The sequence below is a fragment of the Micromys minutus genome, assembly GCF_963924665.1.
Source record: "Micromys minutus genome assembly, chromosome: 10".
Taxonomy (NCBI): Eukaryota; Metazoa; Chordata; class Mammalia; order Rodentia; family Muridae; genus Micromys; species Micromys minutus.
The window spans coordinates 20,649,594-20,657,939 of record NC_137979.1 but is presented as its reverse complement, the minus strand read 5'-3'; positions in this window follow the sequence as shown (position 1 = coordinate 20,657,939).

Here is an 8,346-nt window from a genome sequence, read left to right as displayed (position 1 = left end):
AGACACACCAGAAGAGGGCATCAGGTCCCATTACAGATGGTTGTGAGCGACCATGTGGTTGCTGGAATTTGAACTCAGGACCTCTGGAAGAGCAGTCAGTGCTCATAACCACTGAGCCATCTCTCCAGCCTGTTTTTTTTTTATTTATATGTACATATTTCTGTATGTGTGTGTGTATATGTGTATATGTTTGTGTATGTGTCTATGTGTGTGTGTATGGTGTGCCTTCTGAGGCCAGAAGAGGGTCTTAGATTCTTCGGAGCTGGAGTTACAAGCATATGTGAGTCCTCTGAGATCGGTACTGAAATCTGAACTCAGTGTCCTCATGAGAGAGCAGCAAGCACACTTAACTACTGAGCCATCTCTCCAGCCCTCAGCTAGGATTTTTAATGGACAGCAGTAATGAATTCATCTGATGTTAACTGATGTTCAGGTTGTTTCCTCTTCGTCCCTATTACGACATGTCTCTTTGTACTAAACGTCTGTGCTGTGAAGTTATGTGAAGCATGCACAAGATCTTCTGAAACCTTGGCTGCGACTGCAGGTGCTGTTCCATCAACATTCTTGCTCAAGGCACCACAGGCTACTTGTATGGAATTTTAAGTATTGTCTTTTAATTCCCTTTCCTGGCTTCGTTATTCTCTATGGCCAATCTCTCGTAGAAGATCCAGGATTACTGTTCTGAGAAGTATGCATTTGCCAGGCAGTTGTGACACAGGCCTTTAATCCCAGCATTCAGGGGGCAGAGAGAGGCCGCTCTGCAGTTTGAGACCAGTCTGTTCTACAGAGGGAGTTCCAGGATACAAAGAAATCTTGTCTTGGAAAAAAAACAACCAAACAACCAACCCCCCCCCCCCAACCAAACCAAACCAAACCAAACCAAACCAACCAAACAAACAAACCCCAAAAAACAAACAAAGACAAAGGAAGTGTGGGTTCTGTGACCTTTGCTTCTGTCTTGATAGAGTGGATTGGTTGTATTCTCAGATGTGGATGCCTTTTGATAACAATGTAATAGATCCTCAGCAACACAGAACCTCACATACACATGCACACACACACACACACACACACACACACACACACACACAGCGACTTTAATGCATCAGAGAGCAGTCAGCGGGGATAGTTCTGTAGTAAACAGTTAAACAGTCGTGGAGAGAAAGAGCCATTTTGAAGTGAGGGAGAACACATCTATTGCTTTGATCTTCAAGAAATTTGCCTATTTTCTTAGGAGACATTGAGGCAAAGCCGAAAATGGCCTAAACCCTTGGCAATACAGCAGGGCTTGAAAACTGGAGTCCATTGGCTGGCAGGATCGCCCAGTGAGTAAAGATGCTTGCCGCCAAGCAGAACCCGAGTTCTAGCTCTGGAGCAGACAGCTGACTGCAAGGTGTCCTATGACCTCTGCATGCAGGCCATCCAAATCCACCAGAATTTAAGGGATAAAAGGTTAGGTAAAGGGCCCAAGAGAAATGAGCTCCCTGTCCCAAGTAACCTTTTAATTCACATCGTTTGCTAAATCATATTCAGTGTTTGTGGGGGAGGAACAACGATAAGAAACAACGCTGAGGGCTGGAGACATGGCTCAGAGGTTAAGGGCACTGGCTGCTCTTCCAGAGGTCCTGAGTTCAAATCCCAGCAACCACATGGTGGCTCACAACTATCTATAAATGAGATCTGGAGTACTCATTATAATAAACCTTAAAAAAAAAAAAAAACCAAAAACTTATCACCACCACAACAAAAAGGGAGAGAAACCACTAGAAACTTACTTTTAAAAAAGAATCAAATGTAAAACTAGATAGAATAGAAAAGAGGATTCGTAAACTTGAAGACAAGTCAATAGGAAATATTCAGTCTAAAGCACAGAGTAGAGAAAGAGTGAAAACCATAAACAAGCTTCTAGCTACACAGGGAGCATGCTGTAAAGGGTCGAATGTGGTAACTAGAATCAAGAAAGCAATGAGAAGCACAAGGTGGAAGTTACAGACTGAAATCTGCAATACTGGTGAAAAGACTTTAAACTATAGAAACTATACATCTCAGAACTGGATAAATCTCAGGAAAAACTCAACCAAAGGTATTAGGGGCTGGAGAGATGGCTCCGTGGTTAAGGGTACTGTTCGCCACATGGTGGCTCACAACTATCTATAATGTGATTCTAGCATGCAGGCGCACACACGGATACAAAATTCATATACATTAAATAAATAAATACAACCATTTATAATGTGATTCTGGCACTCAGGTGTACATGCGGATACAGCATTTGTATATATTAAATAAATATTTTGAAAAAACAAAAGCAACATTAAGGGCTGGTGAGGTGGCTCAGCAGGTAAAGGCTCCTGGCACCAAGCCTGAGGGGTCTGAATTCCATCCCTGGATCCACATGATGGAAGAACTGACTCCCGAAGGCTGGCTTCTGACTGTACACAGGTGCCTAGGCAAGCACGCACACATGTGCACACTCAGGCACACAAACAGATGTGATTAAGTGGTTTTTAAACTGAGAAAATCCATACCTTTACAAGTACAATAAGAACGCTGACAGCCTGCTTTCAAGATAAAGGACAATGGGAGCTAAGGACACACATTGCCATCTTCAAAAGGCTGAAAGAGTGTAGGTGTCCGGCTGGAGAGATGGCTCAGTGTTTAAGAGCACTGGCTGCTTTTCCAGAGGTCCTGAGTTCAATTCCCAGCAACCACATGGTGGCTCACAGCCATCTATAATGGGATCCAATGCCCTTGTCTGGTGTGTCTGAAGATAACTATAATGTACTCATACATATAATAATCTTAAAAAAAATATATGAAGAGTCCCATCTTACCCGTCAGTCAGGATGGTTTCTTTCTTCTTGATTACTACATCATATGTTCCCTAGGCCTAGAGAAGTTTACGATTTAGTGCCTCAGCTATTTTTGAGCTTTCCAAAAGTAGCATTAGGTGAGTAATACTAGCTATTATTGAGGATATTATTACCATTTTTTACTGTTTTTTATTCATTTATTCACTTAACCCGATCTCTGCACCCCCTTCCTCCTGCTCCCCCTCACATAGTCCCTTTTCCCATCCCCCCTCCTCTTCTCTGTAAATGTAGTGGCTCCCCTTGGGTATCACCCCACCCTGGCATATCAAGTCTCTTTTTGGAGACAGGGTGATCTCTCGATGTGGCCCTGGTGGTCCTGGAACTCGATATGTAGATCAGGCTAGCCTTGAACTCACTACCTATCTGTTTGCCTGAATGCTGAGATTAAAGGAATATAGCACCATGCCTGGCTTAAAAGTTGTTAGAAGATTTATTTTTTGTGTCTGAATATTCTGCTTGCCTGCTCGTATGTGCCCCACCTGTGTGCCTGGTGCCCTGGGAGGTAAGAAGCCAGAAGGCGTTGGATCTGCTAAAGCAGAAGTTACAGTGGTTGTGAGCCACATAGTGGGTGCTGAGAATCGAATCCCGAACCTTTGCCAAGAGCAATAAGTGCTTTAAAATGCTGGACCATCTCTTCAGACCCAAAACTAAATCAAAAGTTGGGAGGCAGAGGCAGCTGGATCTCTGAGTTCAAGGCCAGCCTGGCCTACAGACAGTTCCAGAACAGCTAGGGATACACAAACAGACCGTGTCTCGAAAAAACAAAAATAAATAAAAATTTAAAAATTGAGATGTTTTTTCCTATTTGCTATTTTCTGCTATGAGTTTGTGTCTTACATCCAGTTTTCTTTTGGGACGATTTTCTTACTGGTTTTATTTTTTGAGACAGGATCTCACTCTATGTACCCTGGCTGGTCTGAAACTCTATGTAGACCAGGCTGACCTGGAACTCTTAGAGGTCCTCTCATTTCGGCCTCTCCAGTGCTGGGATTAAAGGCATGTGCTGTCTTCCCGGGCTCTTCCTGATTTAGATGGCTGCAAACATAAAGCAACCAGGGTCGTGGCCATGTGACTGCTAAAGAGTTTGGTTGCTTGGGCCACTTTGACATCTTTATGTCTTTATTCTTAGTCAGAACACGGAGATCGAGGTGTTACTACTTTGACTAGTCGGAAGGCTTTCTTAGCTAAATCTTAAAGCTTTTCGCGCTAGTACAAATGAACTGGACCGAATTGAAGATGCCGAGGGGCTAAGCAAATGTGGAGAGATCACTGTTGCTATTTAGAAAGGAATCGTCTGAGCCAGTCACTGGATAAAGGAATGGAAAATATTGAAGGAGAAACCCAGCGAGAAAGAGCCTAAGGATTCTATATACAGAAGGCTCAGAGGCGGAGCTGCTGGGTTACCCTAGCAGTAATGCGTAAATACAACCAGCAGGTGGCGCTCCACAGACAGCTCTTTGCTGTCCATATTTCCATCCTAGTCCAAGGTCTTATAGACATACCCAGAATGTTGAAATTGAACGGGGGGAAGAGAGCTTCCTAGTTCTAGCTGTTGACTCTGCTGCATCCAGAGGTGAAATTCTCAAAACCAAGATCCCTGTGAGGTTTGAGGTTTTGTTTTCCTATGCTTGCTTTGCTTTTGGATGCTGCGAAGAACACGCCCATTCCCTGGTTTTCCTGTGAAAATGTAAATCCTGATTCTGTAGCTGTCTGGTGGAGCCCGATTCTGCCTTTTAAGCAAATTCCTCCCCCCCCCTTTATTTTGTGCTGACTCATGCTCAGAATTGAGTTTAGTGTATGCTCATTGTACAAGGTCCCGTCTCTCCACCGCAGGAGGGTGAGAGCGACTCACACAGGCTCCTCTTCCTTGGCTATCCTAGAACTTGCTCTGTAAATCAGGCTGGCTTCAAACTCACAAAGATCTGCTTTGATGTTGGGGAAAAAAGCCCTGCACCACCGCTGCATGGTTTCCTTTTATTATTGTTGTTGAGGTTGTTGTTGTTGTTGTTGTTGTTGTGTGTGTGTGTGTGTTTGTGTGCGCCTTCGCCTTCAGGGGCCACAGAGGGCTGAAGATGTAGGAGGTTATGAGCCACTATGTGGGAGCTGGAACAGCAAGTGCTCTTACCTGCTGAGCCATCTTTCCAGCCCTAGCACAATTTCATGAATGTATACAAATGGCTACTTTGAATCTATCAGCCATATGTCCTTGGGCAATATTTTTTTGTGGACACATTGGGTCTCAGTTTTCAGATCTGTAAAATGGGAACACCCTTGGCATTACAGAGTTTCTTGACATTAAATCAGCATGGGTAAAACCCTGCACAGTGCCTAGCACACATTAAAGCTCAAAAACGGAGCCAGATGAACCGTTCTGGTGGAGGGGTACATGACAGGAGGTAAGGAGTGGGTCCTCAGCAAGTAGAGCCCATCTCGACTGTCAGGATGGAGCACCATCTGAGAAGAAGGGGCTCAGGGAGATGAGGGCAGAGAGCCAGGGCCCAGGGCTGTCAGTCAGCGGGTGTTAACATGATTCGAGGGGGAGTTGGGTTTGGCAGGCTAAGCAGGTTTTACCCGGAGGTAGAGATGATACAGAGCTGGAGACTTCAGGCAGCTTGACAATTTTTAGCACACTCCCTTCTCTCTGTCTCTCTGTCTCTGTGTCTGTCTGTCCCTCTGTCTCTGTCTCTCTCCCAGAGCTTTGGGGGGGGGAGTGTTGTGAGAAAAGCTTTTAAAGCATGCCAGGGTGCCCTTATCTTGCTTGCATGCAAAGCTTTGCCTCAACCTGCAAAACCCTAGTCCTATTGCCTGGTTTCTCAGCTCAGGCACTGCCCATCTATGTGCTTTTGTTGGATTTGTTTGACATGAGCCCAGCCATCTTGAGTCATAGCCACCATGATTGCCCCTGAGTAACCCAGGCTGGTTTTTCCTGTATGGTCCTCCCAGCAAACCATGACTAGATAAAATCATTAAAGTCAAATATGGGGCTTTGAACAACCAGACCCTGGCCCCAGGAATGCACCGGACTCTTTGATAGTATGTTATGATATACCAGGTGCATTCCAGCCAGGATGAAGTCACTTTTGTCCCAGTCCATAAGTACACTCCTCTTTCTGACCCAGATCGTCACTGTAGTTTGTGTTACTGACACTCAAGACTGTATGTCCTTAGTGAGTCGTACAGTAGACTCCTGTCTGTAAATCTACATGTCTGCCTATTCGTCTGTGGTATCCTGTCCCCAGAGGCCAGTCTAGGACTGGGTTTAAATAGAGCCATGTTTCCATCGGATTGGCAAGATCCACAAATAGACCAGCTCCTAGCACTTGCTGGCCCCTGCTGGGCACATAGAAACATGTATGTACAATGCCTGTCTTCTCTGCGTTACCCTTGGGAAGAAAGACAACCTCTGTGGGAAGTGACTTCTCAGCGAAGTTCTCTGTTTCGTGTTGTTACTTTGTTTTCTCTTAGATGGGCATTCGTAGACTAACCGGGAGCAGGCAGGAACTTTAGTGTGTTATCAGTGCCTATGGTTTCTTACCAAATGGTTCCTGTTCTATTTGGTTAGACTGATGGGCATGGCAGAACCGCAGTCACTGTGGAGGCAAGAGGTGTGGATGGTTCATGTGATCCGATAAAGACTTAGGGAATGAACCAGCCTTGGAAAGGCAGAGAGGGGACAATGCTGACAGCCCAAGTGACTCACTGGACATGACTTACATGGAGCTAGTTAAACCCATTATCCCATCTGAGCCGCAAACAACGCCAGGCGTCAGTATTGGTGTTTTCTCCAAGTGGGGAAATGAGGCTCAGCAATGAACAGTCTAAGCTATTTTAAGATTGTGCCCTCTTCTCTCTTTGTGGTTTGTTTTGATTTTCAGTACTGGGCCCAGAACCCAGGGTCTTACACCGGCTAGGCAAGTAGTCTACCACTGAGCCACACCCACCCATCCCTAGTGTGAGCCCTCACTTCCTGTGCTATTCATTCGAGTAGACCTTAGAGCATTGGCACCCGTTCATCTCCTCACTAAATTAGTCCCTTTCTCAGGGACCGTGGCGGCAAGAAGTGGCTGACAGGGACCAGCAGCAGTATCCCACACGCAGGCAGCGGGGGTGGAGTCAGGCTGAGAAGCTATGGCTGGCATTTCTCACTCCCTTCCCCAAGCTCCCAGGTCTTGCTCAACTCCCCTGAGTAACACGGCTGGCAGGGTTGCTTCACTTCTTGACTTCAGGCCCCAGCCTTCCTGGCTCAAACCCACTTCCTGTCCCCAGTCTCTTTTGTCAGACATGACTGAGTCTCTTTCTTCCTGTTGGCCTCTGCTTTGTCCCAGCTGGCCCCGGGTGGCCTTCACGTGCTGCTGAGAACCACATCAGCTGAGGACCCAGGACCAGGTGCCTTCCTTGTGACTTTGGGGAATTGGAGCGAGGGGAAGGGATGGGTGGGGGCCCGGGCCTGGCCTGAGAGACACCAGAGTGGAGGTTTTTGGTGTCCGAGGACCCTTTCTGCCCATATGGTGGCCAGTTAGGACAAATGTGATTATGTTCCTGCGATAGGTGACACTAGGCATTTGCTGTGGTTCCTTTCTCTGAAAACACAGTATCTTCCCTCATCTGGATTCTGATCACCTTGATTTGGTTTTTATTTCCCGGCTGCCTGCTAGTATTTCTTGGGAGGGGCGGGAGTTCTTTGGGTTCAGACAAGTTTATCTGAGGCTGATGGAGAGACAGCCAGGGTGAAGCAATGATGTCATGCCGGACTGAACAAGTGAGGGGCTTGTTTTGAAGTCTTGGCTGCTTCTAAATCACTCAGCTCCTGATGGGCCGGCAGCTTCCTTGCTTCTGTCTTCTTGTCTATGGATGGCGAAGTATTTTTATTTTATTTGAACTTGTATAGAGTTTGTAGGACTATGATTATGAAAGTGTTTCCTGGACTGCAAGGAGGTTGTATTTCTCAAGGGTTGGGGCTCTCTTTCGTTTTCTAAATGGAACTAGAGATATTTTTTTCATGATAATATCTTATTTGATAGAATACAAGCTACATGTGCAGAGAACTTCTTTGTATGAGTATATCCCCGAATATGAACACTTTGACACACAAACTTAGACGTTTTATCTGTTTTTACGTGTGTGTGTGTATATCTGTGGGCATGTATATGGACACCACTGTGGGTTCTCTTAGAGACCAGACACTTGAATCCCCTGGAACTGGAGTTAAAAGACGGTTGTGAGCCTCCATGTGGGTGCTGGGAACCAAATCCAGTCTCTGCAAGAAGAGAAATTCTCTTAACCATTGAGCCATCTCTCCAGCCCCCTAATCACCTTTGAGACAGGGTCTCACATCCGTAAGTTTTGGCTTGTCTAGAATTTGCTATGCAGACTAGGCTGGCCTTGGGTCTATGTTGATTTTCCTGCCTCGGCCTTCTGGGTGCTAGAATCACAGGTATGTACTGCTTCACCCACTCCCAACGACCTCCCCTCA